Source organism: Polypterus senegalus, chromosome 11 (genome assembly GCF_016835505.1).
Source record: "Polypterus senegalus isolate Bchr_013 chromosome 11, ASM1683550v1, whole genome shotgun sequence".
Taxonomy (NCBI): Eukaryota; Metazoa; Chordata; class Cladistia; order Polypteriformes; family Polypteridae; genus Polypterus; species Polypterus senegalus.
This window is the reverse complement of record NC_053164.1, coordinates 68,172,327-68,188,441: the sequence shown is the minus strand read 5'-3', so window position 1 is coordinate 68,188,441 and position 16,115 is coordinate 68,172,327.

Here is a 16,115-nt window from a genome sequence, read left to right as displayed (position 1 = left end):
AAACACCACTATGGAGGATTACCTTGTGGCACTAAATTTGAAAAAGCGATAGTAAGAAACGATATCCGGTTAATTTCATTGTATTTAATAAAGTCGCATCCCTGGCAATGGATTCCTCTTCAGTCTCCCCCGTGGCTCCATGGGACATGGAGTCCACCACAGCAGCCCGGTTGGGAGATGAGGTGGCCGCTAGGGGGTGCTGCAGAGAACCAGCCACCACACTGGACGGTTTATCAGCCCCACCCGGAGCTGCAATTAAGACCAGCTGGTCAGGCACCTGGATCACTTCCGGGTGGGGTATAAAAGGGCCTGCCTCCCAGCAATCGAGGCCAGAATCAGGAGGAAGAGGACGAGGTTGCCTGGGAGGAGTGGTGGAGCAGGAAAGTGTGGGTTTGTGTTGGTTTCTTTGTGTGTTTGTGCTTTGGACTGTGTTGGGCCGGTGGGACGCGGGGAAGACGTGTGCCCACGGCTGAAGAAAAAATAATAAATACCTGTGAGTGTGAACATGTGCCTCTGCCTATTCTATGCCGGGTCGGGCGCTATATAGCGCCTTGTTTACAATAGATAGATAGATAGATAGATAGATACTTTATTAATCCCAAGGGGAAATTCACATAATCCAGCAGCAGTATACTGATACAAAGAAACAATATTAAATTAAATAGTAATAAAAATGAAAAAAAATAAATAAATAAAAATAAATAAAAAAAATGAAAAAAATTAAAATAAAATTAATGTTAGCATTTACTCCCCCGGGTGGAATAGAAGAGTCGCATAGTTTGGGGGAGGAACGATCTCCTCAGTCTGTCAGTGGAGCAAGACAGTGACAAAAGTCTGTCACTGAAGCTACTCCTCTGCCTGGAGATGACAGTGTTCGGTGGATGCAGTGGATTATTCATGATTGACAGGAGTTTGCTTAATGCCCGTCGCTCTGCCACAGATGTTAAACTGTCCAACTTTACTCCTACAATACAGCCTGCCTTCTTAACAAGTTTGTCCAGGCGTGAGGCGTCTTTCATCTTTATGCTGCCACCCCAGCACACCACAATATTCGCGGGTGAAGGGCTGTGCTTATGCAAACGAAGATGAGATGGTCAGGGATACACTAGTGTTTGGCACAAACTCAGCGAAAGTGCGAGAAAAATGTTTAAGTGCCGGGTCTTAGCTAACATTAAATAAAGCTGTTGAAATTACAAGATCGCACGAGATAGCACAAGCACAGCTGAGAACCTTCGATGCATGTACTCCGAGCGGCTCACGTGAACTGACTGTGAACACAGTACACAGAGAACAAGCAAGACATCCAAAGAGCGCGGAGACATTTGATCATGTGAACGTGTCTGCAAAAAGTGGCTTCTCCTGCCCTGCAAAAATTCTATAAAAGTCGAGCAGCCGGCGCGCGCAGCTGTGCCGGCCTTTGATATGCTGACTGCTCTTCTGCCTTAAATGAAAGTAAGCACTTCTAATTTTTTACTCCTTCCCCTTAGCTATAGCACAGACAACTGCAAACACGGGATCCCTTTTCTAGACCGCGGCAAACTAATATTAAGGCGCTTCGCACTTTCTTTTGCACGTATACGATTATGAGGTCGCGGAAGACACGCACAGGAGTGGAGGACCGACAGTGCCATCCCGGCCGGTTAATGGCAGGGCCGTCTCTCCAGTCTACACGAGACCCGCCGCGACGCTTCCCAAAAGGCGCTCATATCGTCAGCGAAGACGTCTCTCTACACTATATAAAATAAAAAGGTAAGTTTCCTTTCTTTAAACCTTTTTTCCTTTTATCCCAAACCAAAGCCTTTCTGTCTTAACACTGCAGAGGACAAAAAACTAATTTTCTTCAATTGCTGTTAATGCTGGTAAGGCACATTACCACAGGCAGAAATCTGGATGTTCACATACAGCCGTTGTGTAGCGCCTTTCAAAAGGGATCAACTACCGAGAGATAATCCATTGTAAAAGAATCGGAAGGAGACAGCAAAAAGGTTTGGGGTTTTCCGGCCCCGTATATTGCAGACGATCCACAATAAATCAAAGAAAAAGCAGGTCAAAATATAAACAAAACAGTTCATATGCGCGACGCCGTATCATGGTGTCGGCGGCCATTTAATTAGGGAGGAGCCGGAAGTGGAGGACTGCTGGGAAGGACCGTGAGGGAGGATGGGATTGATGATGTCAGGACAAGATGGAGGAGGAAGGGCGGAAGTACCGTACTGCGGTCAAAACCCGGCTTATGGTGGCGGAGCGTCTTTTTTCCTATGAGAAAGCAGAGGGAGAAAGTTAGTACCCCGCCATTCCCTGCCGGCGAATGTGTTCCCAGGTGCGTTAAAATCCGTCCGCGGTCTCCTACTCGCGCGTGCATGACACCATATACATTTTAGCTGCTGTTAGTACTACTTACCTGTTGTGTTATACCGTCTTTAAAATGTAGTTTACCTGAAACCACTCCAGTAGTGCTCAATGTATCTTTACTTCTTAAAACGTTAATGTTTTACTGTTTAATAACTTATAGACTACATTTTATTTTTTTCCTTTGTATTTAGTGAGCGAAGCCAATCGGTAATCTATACTAATAAAAGGCAAAGCCCTCACTGACTCACTCACTTACTGACTGACTGACTCATCACTAATTCTCCAACTTCCCGTGTAGGTAGAAGGCTGAAATTTTGCATGTTCATTCCTTACAGCTTCCTTACAAAAGTTGGGCAGGTTTCATTTCGAAATTCTACGCGTAATGGTCATAACTGGAAGCTATTTTTCTCCATTTACTGTAATGGAGTTGCGCTCGAAAGCCATGGGGGGCGGAGTTTTGTGTGACATCATCACGCCTCCCACGTAATCATGTGAACTGACTGTCAACACACTACGTAGAAAACCAGGAAGAGCTCCAAAAGGCGCTGAAGAAAACATGCATTATATAATTGAGAAGGCAGCGAAACAATAAGAAGTGAGCGAGTGACATATACAACCATATTCATGAGTGCTGCTACTTCGGAAACAAAGCACGGTGTAAACCTAAAGTTTAAATTAAGTTCATAGACAGGCTGCCGCTGGCGTTTGTAATTTAGTGCCTGCCCATATAAGGCCGTCCGTCAGCGGCAATCCAATAGAAACACTGCCGCTAAATATTCACGGGTAAAGGACTGTGCTTATGCAGAGGAAAATTAGATGGTCAGGGTGGTGTTTGCCACAAACTCAGTGAAACTGCTAGAGAAAGTTTTAAGTGCCGGGTCTCAGCTAACATTAAATACAGCCGTGGACATAGTACGAAATGGCACCAGCACAGCTGGGAAACTTCGATGCATGTACACTGAGCGGCTCACGTGAACTGACGCAATGCGCAATCAAAAAGCAACAGTTCCAAAGAGTGCTGAACAAAAACCGAATTACACAATTGAGAAGGCAGCAAAAATATATGAAGCGTCTGACACATAACAAGCATATTCATAAGTGCAACTACTGCGGAAACAAAGCACACAGTGGAAAAAGTCAATGTCCCGCTAAAGGAAGACAGTGTAAAAAAAAAACCGTGCATGCAGTGTGTCACATCTCAGATAAAGAGGAAGATGAGTTGTTTATTGATGCAGTAAGAAACGAATCGATGAATGAAACCTGTTATCTTTACAATGATTCACAAACACGGAATGTAACTTGAACACAACACATCGAACAAATACGACCCTGATTGAAAGAAATAATGATAATCAAATCCTTGATGACAGCAACACTCAATGACACTCACAAAACAATTACTGTATATTGACAATCATGTTACGTTATTTTAAAAATGTTCCCTTTTCTTTTTCATAACTTCTTTAACACACTACTTCTCCGCTGCGATACGCGGGTATATATATATGTGTATATATGTACCCCGATCTACATACTCTCAAATAGACAAGCCACACGCCGTGGTGCAATTGTAGAGGCTTCGCCTCTAGCGCCGACATCCGAGGTTTGATTCCCGAGAGGGGATGCACTGAGTATGTACGCGTGCTTCCCAATTCATTTTACCCTCGCATCCCCTTGGTTTGAGACGTATGAAAAAATATGCGGTTAACGCAGAATCAGGTTACATTATTTTTAAAATGTTTCCTTTTCTTAGCACAAGCACAGCTGAGAAGCTTTCATGCATGTACTCCATAACGCGTTAAAAAAAATAACGCATTTAATCACACTCAATTCCAAGCAAAGGGGAACTTTTGTCAATGCATGATTTCCTGGTACATCGATTACATTGATGCACACATCAGAGCTACAAAAATGTTAGAGTCGGAATAAAGCACGTTCCTACGACTGATCGAAGGAAAATTTCATTTCAAAAGACTACCCAAAAGATTAATAAAAGCATGGTTTTGTGCACACTGAAAAGCAAGCAAAATTAGATGCATTACAGAAAGCGGACTTTGTGGCTCTTACTGGGGATCATTGGACTTCCATGACAGTTAGTAATTCTAATTACAAAATGTTCAATGATCACACTGTTTTAGCCTAATGTACAAAATAATTTTGGCTAAGGTTACTCAGAGTTTAAAGGTGAAGCTGGTCAAATTACCTTTTATGTTTCTGACTTATTTTTTTAAGAAGAAAAACTGCACTTTATGTTGAAATTTTGCTTATTATTATTTAAAGACAATACCATTCTGAAAATGTACTTAAACTACTTAAAATACCACTTTATTTTTTAAGTCTGCCCAATTTTAGCCAGGGATGATATTTTTGTTTCTGTTTTGAATTGAAATGCAGTTTAAAAGCATTTTTTTTTTTCAGAAATTAAAAGAGCTTGAGATGACAATATTCATGTTCATGTCTATTATTTGATTCAGTCGCCCACTAAAACCCTTTTAAAATAAAAAAAAAAATTTGCGCTTTGGGGCAAATTTTCATGTGTGATTACATATGATTAATCAAGATTAATTATTACACAGCCTCTAATTAATTAGATAAATTTTTTTAATCGAGTCCCACCCCTAATATATATGTAGATATATATATGTAGATTTGTACATATATGTGTATATACAGTATATATGTAGATATGTATATGTATATATATGTGTGTGTGTATATATATACGTATGTATATATGTATGTACAGGTATATGTATATATATATACATATATGATGTGTATATATATGTTTATATATGTGTGTGTATATATTGTAAAAAGGCGCTATATAGGCACCGGACCCGACACAGGTGGACACAGAGACACGTATAACAGGTACAAGACCTTTATTTTTCTTCACCCGTGGGCGCACGTCTTCCCCGTGACCCACAGGCAATGCACAGTCCCACAAACCACCAGTCCAACTCACAGCAACACCAGCTTCCTTCCCAAGCTTTGTCACCTTCCTCCCAACTCTGACTCCTTGAGTGGTGGTGGCTGGCCCTTTTTATAACCCATCCGGAAGTGTTCCAGGTGCTTGACCACCTAGTCCTAATTGCACCTCCGAGTTGGGCTGAAGATTTGTCCAGCCAGGCTGCTGAGTCCATGCAGCTCCCCCTAGCGGCCCACCCAGCCCCCAACCAGGCTGTGGAGGACTCCATCTCCCATGGAGCCCTGCGGGTGGTTGGGGAATCACCATCAGCCATGGAGGCTGCCACCAAGCGTCCCAGGGAAGGTACTGGAGTGCCCATGGTGGCTCCCCCGGAATATAAGCAGCAGGGGCGTCCCTGCCGGGCACAGTACACACAAATATATATATATATATATATATGTATGCCAGCAACACTCATGACAATGACAACACAATTACATTGACAATCATGTTACGTTATTTTCAAAATGTTTCTTTTTCTTTTTCATAACTTCTTTAACACACTACTTCTCCGCTGCAAAGTGTGGGTATTCTGCTAGTCTATACTAATAAAAGGCAAAGCCCTCACTGACTCACTCTCTGACTCACTCAACACTAATTCTCCAACATCCCGTGTAGGTAGAAGGCTGAAATTTGGCAGGCTCATTCCTTACAGCTTACTTACAAAAGTTAAGCAGATTGCATTTCGAAATTCTACGCGTAACAGTCATAACGGTCGACAATGTCTGCCATGTTAAACTTTCTTATTTATGGCCCCATCTTCACGAAATTTGGTAGGCGGCTTCCCTGCGCTAACCGAAACCGATGTACGTACTTATTTCGGTGGTATGATGCCACTGTCAGCCGCCATATTGAACTTTCCAATGGTCTTTGTTACTTATGGGCCCATCTTCAAGAAATATGGTATGCGGGTTCCCAACGCTAACTGAATCCTACTTACGTACATATATACCTCCATAGCCTGCAGCTCGGTCACTGTGTGAGGTGGCGTTGGGTCCCCCATCCCAACGCCTCCCATGTTGTTGGCTGCCTGCCTATATAAGGCCATCCGTTGCTCCGGTCTCTTCATTCCCTACCTTGCTTCGCCACAGGATTCACATCTCCCTGCTGATAACTGCAGCCTTTTTATTTAATCCACGGCTTCTCCGCTGTTTTATTGCTCGTTTATTACGATTATAGTTATTGTGTAGGTATTTTAGACTTACTTTACATTGTTCAGGTACCCATTTCCTTTATCATTCCAACCATACTCCCATTAACATGTCTATCGAGGTGATCACCATCGATCAAACAACTGTCACTTACCGAGTGGTTTCCATGCCTGGAGAAGCCGCCTGCCTTTTCCATTCTCTGTGTTACATATTGCACGGCCATATCAGGCTCACTCTTGATATCCGGAGGAACATTGTGTCTTATCTATTGAATGACTGGGACAGGTTCTAGGTGTGGACTGATGACAGTACAGGAGATAATTATACTACACAGGAGCATTATAAGAATGAAATGCTTAAGCCCTTCACTTATGGTTCTGCATGTGAGTTGATGGCTGCCGCTGAATTGTTCGGTTGTTGCTTTCAAGTGTACCAAAATGGCCAAATATTTTACACCTTTGGATAACCGCCAACACCTCTTAAACATCTTAGATTCACAGGTGACAATTTCAGTAGTGGACACTGATGTTTATGAATGTTTAAACTCTCAAAAGCTGGATGCGAAGTTATCGATGAAAACGGTTGAATGCTTACAATGCATGACAGATGCCGAATGTCACTTCAACACAACAAGTCCTACAAATACTGTCGTAATTGAAACAAACCATGAAACTGAAACCGATTATGACAGAGCAATCCAAGCAGTGAGATTTGAAACAAGATTACTGTTCACATGGCCAACTGTACGTTGCATGCTCAAGAGTAATCTCAGCGCACAGCTTGGTCATATTACAACCGGAGGACCGAACTGACAACGTGGTATACAAAGAGATCCTTAACAAATAATTATTGGCATATTTTCCCTCAGTTTAAAAAGGTTTACTTTTTTTCTTAATAAAAATTTTAAGGCAGTACTTCGCACAAGTAAGGAATTTTGCTAGTCAGCTATATACAGTATATGTATATATATATGCAAACATACACACACACACATATATATATATATTTATATATACACACACATACACACATATATATATACGTATATATACACACACATATACACATATATATATATATAAACACACATACACATATATATATATACACACACATACACACATATATATACACAATTATATATGTATGTATGTGTGTGTATATATATATATGTATGTGTGTGTGTGTGTGTGTGTGTATATGTGTGTGTATATATATGTATGTGTGTGTGTGTGTGTGTATATATATATGTGTGTGTGTGTGTGTGTATATATATGTATATATGTATGTGTATATGTAGATATATGTTTATATGTGTGTGTGTGTGTATATATATATATATAAATAAATATGACAGCAACACTCATAACAGTGACAAAACAATTACATTGACAATCATGTTACGTTATTTTTAAAATGTTTCCTTTACTTTTTCATTACTTCTTTAACACACTACGTCTCCACTGCGAAGCGCGGGTATTTTGCTAGTCATAAATATATCACTCACATATTTAGAGATATTATAAGTTCCTTATATTCTACTCATTTTAAAGAAGATAAGGCACAATTTACTTGATTCATTAGAGATACCACAGCTAGATCATTTTAATGCTACGTAATTGGATAAACAACTGATGCTTTAAGAATTACTAGATGCTATAAACTCACTTCAAAGTGGGAAAGCAGCCAGCCCTGATGGCTACCCAGCAGAATTTTATAAAATATTCTTAAATAAGTTAGCTTCACTAGTATTAGCAATGTTTACAGAAACTAAACACAACCCAGCCACAGGGGATTCATGAACTAGTGTGCTTCTTTGTGCCGGTCCCAAGCCCGGATAAATGGGTAGGGTTACGTCAGGAAGGGCATCCAGTGTAAAATTTTGCCAGATCAATATGCGGACAACAATAGAAATTTCCATACCAGACAGTGTGCTAGTGGAAATTGGCTACTGTTGGTGGAAGAAGGAGAAGAAGATGGGGGAGACGTTTCCGGAGGAGGGAAGAGAGGAGGAAGGTAAAGAGAGTGGAACTGAGTGCTGGAACTTTGAATGTTAGCAGTATGACTGGTAAGGGGAAAGAGTTAGCCGATATGATGGAGAGAAGGAAGGTTGATATGTTATGCGTATAAGCGACTAAATGGAAGGGGAGTAAGGCCAGGTGGATCGGAGGTGGATTCCAATTTATCTATCATGATGGGAATGGGAGGAGAAATGGGGTAGGGATTAATCTAAAGGAGCAGTACGTCAAGAGTATTTTGGAGGTGAAAAGAGTGTCAGACAGAGTAATGATTATGAATCTGGAAACTGGAGATGACTGTGGTGATGCATGTTGGGGGTCTGTGACAGTGTGTGAGTTTTTTTTTTGTGCAAATGAAAAGCTCTAACTGACAAGCAGGTAGAATGCAAACACAACCAGTAATCTAGAAATGATCAACATACATGAAAACCTGAGCTAATTTACCTGCTGAGACATAACATAGCATTAGAAGCATTAGAAGTAACAGACGCTCTTTTTCATTTTGGAGTAGTGATGTTACATCACTTCACTTTTCTCCATTTCTGTTTCATATTTTTGTCTTTGAAAAAAAAAAAAAAATTTTTTACAGATTTACAACAGATGACTGTGATAGATAGATAGATAGATAGATAGATAGATAGATAGATAGATAGATAGATAGATAGATAGATAGATAGATTATTAATCCCAAGGGGAAATTCACATAATACAGCAGCAGAATACTGATACAAAAAGTAATATTAAATTAAAAAGTAATAAAAATGCAAGTAAAAACAGACAATAACTTTGTATAATGTTAACATTTACCCCACCAGCTGGAATTGAAGAGTCTCATAGTGTGGGGGAGGAATGATCTCCTCAGTCTGTCACTGAAGCTGCTCCTCTGCCTGGAGATGACACTGTTCAGTGGATGCAGTGGATTGACAGGAGCCAGCTCAGCGCCCGTCGCTCTGCCACGGATGTCAAACTGTCCGGCTTCATTTCTACAATAGAGCTTGCCTTCCTCACAAGTTTGTCCAGGTGTGAGGCGTCCCTCTTCTTTATGCTGCCTCCCTAGCACACCACCGTGTAGAAGTGGGCACTCGCCACAACCATCTGATAGAACATCTGCAGCATCTTATTGCAGATGTTGAAGGATGCCAGCCTTCTAAGGAAGTATAGTCATCTCTGTTCTCTCTTGCACAGAGCATCAGTATTGGCAGTCCAGTCCAATTTATCATCCAGCTGCACTCCCAGGTATTTATAGGTCTGTACCCTCTGCACAAAGTCTCCTCTGATAATCACAGGGTCCATGAGGGGCCTGGGCCTCCGAAAATCCACCACCAGTTCATTGGTTTTGCTGCTGTTCAGGTGTATGGGGTGATGCATGTTGGGGGTCTGTGACAGTGTGTGAATTTTTAAATGAAAATCGTGCAGCTCAGGCCTTGTGGTTGTGTGTGTTCATGCGTTCATGGTGTGTTAAATGGAGAGATTGTGATAATCCTGCTTGCAGCTAAATGCACAGTTGGCTCCAGTTTCCTCATCGACTTACCACAGGTCGTAATCAAGACACTGCACCCACAGGAGTATAAATAGGAGCTGAATCAGAGTTAGGGGGGGAGCAAAAGAAATCAAAGGCCAAGAAAGGCAGAATCTGGAGTGTGAGTCAGTGCAGTGGTGAGAAGGCAGAGCTGCTGGTGGTCCCAAGAGGAATGGTGCTCCAAGGGTGTGTTACTCCTCCATAACAGTCTAGAGTAGAGGGTCCTGCTGGACTGATGGGTAAGTGGCAGGATGATGGAGATCCAGTTCTGAGTGTCCTGGTGGACACTGAAGTATGGTCTTGGGGTTGAGACCCAAGGAGAGGAGCTACAGCTGTTGGGTGGGTGAACTGAGGAGACAGAGGAAGAAAGATGCTTTGTGCTGGCAGGAAATGCAAGTAATGGAAACCCAATTTCATTCTTGGATTTTAATGGCTGAAAGGACTTATTTATTGCTGGTTTAAATCTCCACAACTGCACTGATGGATGGATTATTTATTCATTTATTGATTGTGACAGCAATGTAGTTTGTATCAGAACACTTGAATGGAAAAAAAGAACCATGCACACTGATTGCACCAACCTTTTGTTGTTATGTGTCATCATTGTCCAGTCCATCTTGGTTTCATGACTATTGATGACTCAGAAATGATGCCTGCTGGGGGCAACCTGGGCATCACAGTGACAGAAGTTCACTTTAACTTTCAGACAGCAGTGTCCAGTTCATGGTCTGATCAGATTCTACTATGATGGAATGAATACAGCAGATCAATGCTAGTGGGGGAAAAAAGATGCAGATACTCAGGACAAAGTTTTAGAAAAAGTCACTGACCAGAAGTTCATTCTTCCTCTTTGACCTTTAAGACAAATGTCCTTACTGTATTTTTAAAAAAAATCCATCTCATCCACTTCCATGTTAATAGCTCTCTTGGCAAAGATCTTTCCCTTCCAGAATTTACCCTTCTTCAGTTTTATCCATTTGCTTTTGATGTCACTATAATATTTTTCAAATTAACATTTCAGAGACGTCTACAACTGATGCAGTTTCCTTATCCTTCTTCTGCCTAGAACTAGTAGAAAATAATTTTTACGTAATTTGCAACAATAAATGAAATCAATCTCAATGTTCTCCTACAACACCTTCATTGACTTTGATAAATGATGTGATACAATAACTAGACTAAACAGTGAGTTGGGTCTGCTTATTCAGTTTAATTCCTTGTATATTTATTGTGCTCATTTTGATTTAAAAGCCTGGGGTGCTGCATAATACAAATAAAATATCAATTAAAATACAATTTCATCCATTCATTCATTTTCTGAATATACAATGTAGGAACACAGTGGGCTAGACTATATCCCAACAGTAAAGTTTACAAGAAAACAACCTATAAAGCCAGGCCATCATAAACACACTCACTCTGACTTGGCAATATGACGTAATAATGAAGATAATAGTATGCAGTGAAAAAGGTGACCGGAGTCAATGGAGTAAGTCCATGCAATAAACATTTACTGTAGATATGACAGCAAGTCTAGGACTGAATCATGTTCTGCTGGCACTATGAAGCAAAAATCCGAGCTGCAAAATCAATTTCTTACATTTATACTAAAATAATCTCTGCTTTTATGGCACATATGCACCACCTTACATTTACTGAAATTTCCTCTAGTGAACTTGAACACTTTTGTTGAATGGCCAGGCATTCAAGTCGCTTCAAGTCACCTTCCAAAGCCTGAGTTCAGCTATGCTGTATCCAGCCATCTCTTTTGCTTGTTAAATAAAAGTATTCAATTTGTTCTCATTTTGTTGTTAGGGTTGCACAATCAAAGGTTGATTGTTTATGCATCCATCCTTATTATGTATCCATATTTATTATATGGTTATTAGGGCCCAAGGCCTATGCTCGCTGCACACTGTGCAAAGATAGAACTGGCTTTGGACAGGACACCAGTCACTCCTGGACAAAAGAGGAGATGTTTGTTTTAAAACCCCTTATCATTCGGGGTCATTTTTGCTAAATCGCTTGTAATTTGACCTCTCCAAATTAGAATCATTGCTGTTATTGAACTATCTGGAGTATAAACACATGTTTGGTCTCTTTGTAAAGGTAATATTCTCTAGTTTCACCCTTAGTAGTCAGAATCACTAACTGATCAAAAGTTATGCACATTAGAACTCACAAAAAAAACGAATTTTTTGTTCTTGCCTAAGTTTTTTATGAAAATAAAGGAAAATAAAGCTGCAGTAGGTAGGTGGGGACAGAAACACACTATGTACCAACAGAATAACTTGTTGACTACTCAAATTTCAAATTTGAAAAGAATACCTGTAAAATGACATTTTTACACCAGTTTTTATGTGGGCATGCCCAGGGGGTTTTTAGAGGGACCATTATCCACATTTTGGAACATATGGAAAAAGTGTAATAACTTTTGAATGCTTCAACCCACATATATCAATGAGGGCTCTACTGAAAGCTTACACCTAAAGGAATCTATATCTACACACAGTGTCATTCTATTAGTTATGGAAATTCATGTTCCATAATAAAAACAATAAAAAATACACATTTCTATGTAAAAATAGTCAATACAAGTTATGGGCCAAAAATATATTTATATTTTTTATTTTTTACTTTTTTTTATAAAATGCACACAAACTATATATATATATTTCTTTTACAAACTGTTACAACACAGCTCAGCGTTTTTCCATGTGCCACTTGATGGCAGCAATCACTAGTAAGCAGAAAGCACAAGGGCGTGGCACACGTCGCTCTCTGCCATTAGACGTCTCCTGGGCCGGTTGAATACTTTCACGCCACGTACATGCATCTATTATTTAATCGAGTGTTTATTTACGTTTAAACTTCTACTTTTATTCATATTTAAAATGCGAAAAAACTTGGCGAAATCACAATAAACAACCACGCACCAACTCTGCAGACTGGCACAAATGCCACCTTCACGCAGCTCCGATCGTTTTGTTTACAAGTTAGTATGGCAAGTTACATATCAAAATGCTCGGCTGCTCATTGGCTGTAAGTTTTGAGTGTCAGTCACAGTGTCCAATCAAACTGGTAGATTCTACCAGAGTTCAGAGCTATACGTCACCCTGCTAGCTTTCTGTGACACTGGTTGGCTATACGAGGTGCCAGTCAACCCCAGACCCGTCGTAATTGGCCAACTTAGGTGTCTTTCGGAAGCTAACACTTCCGTGTTTCATGCGGTAGCATGGTTATCGCCGACAGAAACAAATTACGTCTAATATGAGCAATATAAGTGAAAAAAAATTACGTAGGTGGTCTCAAGTTATGAAACGTTTTCTGGAGTTTTTGTCCCTTTGAGAATATATCGTGTGTTTTGGACCTAAATCATTTTACTGGATTATATTCGCTGGAGCCTTACGGACACAATGGGATCAATACTGCTCGGAAATATTGATGTTTGACTTGCAGGGGGTCTTCAAAGGTAGGGACAGTCAACTCTTAAAAGTATGTACTTCTCTGTAAAAAAGGCTTTAGTGCCAGTGCTGTGGTTGTTGTGTGTCAAAATGGTTTATATCATCGGAAAGACGAGACTTTGAAGTTTCATTTGATGGGTAGGGTGTCGAGATGCATGGCAGATGGGCATGCACACATTACTGTAACGTTTTTAAAACGCTGTTATGTCCCGGGACCGGCACGTGTGCGCTTTAAGAGGTGTGGCTGCAGCATGCAGATAGGCCATCAAGTTTAACATTTTGCAATCTACCGCATATGCACTTGTTCATGATTGATTAAAGTGTTGATAATGTTGGTCTATTTTGGTATCTTTACACGATAGTTTTTGAGTCATTGCACAAATACGTATGGGCAGCACAAAGGCGCAGTGGTCGCGCTGCTGCCTGGCAGTAAGGAGACCTGGGTTTGTGTCCCGGGTCCTCCCTCTGTGGATTTTGCATGTTCTCCCCGTGGGTTTCCTCCGGGTGCTCCGGTTTCCTCCCACAGTCCAAAGTCAGGCAGGTTAGGTGCATTGGCGATCCTAAATTGTCCCTAGTGTGTGCTTGGTGTGTAGGTGTGTGTGTCCTGCCGTGGGCTGGTGCCCTGCCCAGGATTTGTTCCTGCCTTGTGCCCTGTGTTTGCTGGGATTGGCTCCCGTGACCCTGTGTTAGTATATAGCAGGTTGGAGAATGACTGACTGACAAACAGGTATTTTCCTAGTCTGCATTCTGCCATTGAAAGTGAGTAAAAGCTGCCATCCTGTGCTGCTAGACATACAGTGCTATCCATTGTGTTCATGTTAGGCTTGTTTTTTTCTTATTTTGAGGCATCTCTATAAATCTATAAATAATCTATATAATTTAAATAATAATCTATAAATCTCTCTAAATCAGGGGTCCTGATCACCTGCTGCTGAAAGAACACAAAAGCAGCACTGCCATGATTTTTCTCACCGATCATTTTCCACGTCTGTATTTGTATATATGGCAATGTGTATGTGATCCAATATTAATGTTTATAATTTTGACACTCCTGTATTTTGTTTGGCACCAGTATCACATGTCAGACAGGTTTCCACTTTAAAGTTGTTTAAACTGCAGAAGAGTCAAAAAAAATGCAGTTAACTAACATGCAAAGTTAAAGGATACTTCCTGAATGGTATGGCATGATGTGAATATCGGTGACATCTTTCACTTTGCTGGAGTTGACACTCTCACTGATATCCACAGCTCGGGATTCTAAGGCAATACCCATGTTATGTAGAATAGGCCCCAAAAGTAAATGTAAAACAAAACCCAGTAATTTATGCACATCACACTCTAATGCAAAACACAACTCTTTGTAATTGTTGGGCACTGAAGATCAAGGATTTTGGATCTCTGCGATTATATAAACTCCTTGTATGTGAATGATGTGTTTTCAAACACACCGTCTATTGCACTCACCCACACTCGCGTTTTGATGACTGCTGTCTTGGCCAGAATCTGATATCATCAGGCAGTATGCAGCTTTCCTCAGATGTTTCAACCTTCAACCACCACACCAAATCACTGCCCATCAGCTTCTGGTGTCCAGCATGCCTCGTCTCTCCTTAACCTTAACCAACAAGAAGCCCTTTTCTGCTGCATCCCCCAACCTTTGGACTGATATTCTTCTTTTTGCCCCCTAGGTGATAATGCTGACAGAAGATTCTACACCGACTGGACAGGGAATCCTCGGCATCCCACTTTCACCATGAACAGCAATGTCTGCCAGCCCTTATCTTTACAGTTATTCACAAATTTTTGGTACTTGCTGTGTTTTATCTCTGCTGGCGTATGGTAGTCTTCCTTCAAAGTTATTGTCAGCTCCACTAAAAAATGCTAGGGGCTGTAAGACCCATAATGTCTGAGACTTTGTCATGGTATTTCCTGCATCTCTCCAGTTTTAATGCCATTTTACAACATGGAATTATTTGTGACGTAACTCCTCACCGACTACACAGTGTGCATTATAGAGCCTCCTTCCTACCCTACATGTGCACTTCACTGTAGTTGGGTGGCGATCATAGGCTGCCTGCAACAAGAATGATATACAAAAAGGTCCTAACCTTCATAGGTCAGCCTATGAGATCTTCCTTGGTGGATGGTCCCACATTGTCCAGGCTCCTTGCAGGTGGTTCTTGCTCACCTTCTCTATTCCTCCTCTCATCTTGGATCATTGCACTCCTTTATCTTGTATTTGATATACCCCTCTGATGAAAGTGAGTTGATCTCAGTCCGTTTTTGAGTGTATATGTTAACAACGATGCCTGTGAGTTTAAAGTGAACAGTCATCCTGAGCTACAGCAGCACCAGCGCCCCAATGCGTCCTGATCTTGTCATACTACTGGCTTCTCAAACTCTTTCACTCCTAGGCGGTGACTAAACTACATTCTGTTACTTTGATCTCCACACTAATGGACAACAAGGGAAGCTACAGCTGATCTCACCTTTATGTAGACACCAACAGATACGATGGGGGGACCCAAAAATAATGAGAATTAAAAAATAAAATCATATATTTTCCTGAAGATTTCCAAAATTTAATAACCCTTAAAATACTCTCCCTGAGACACAATACACTTGTCCCACCACATTTTC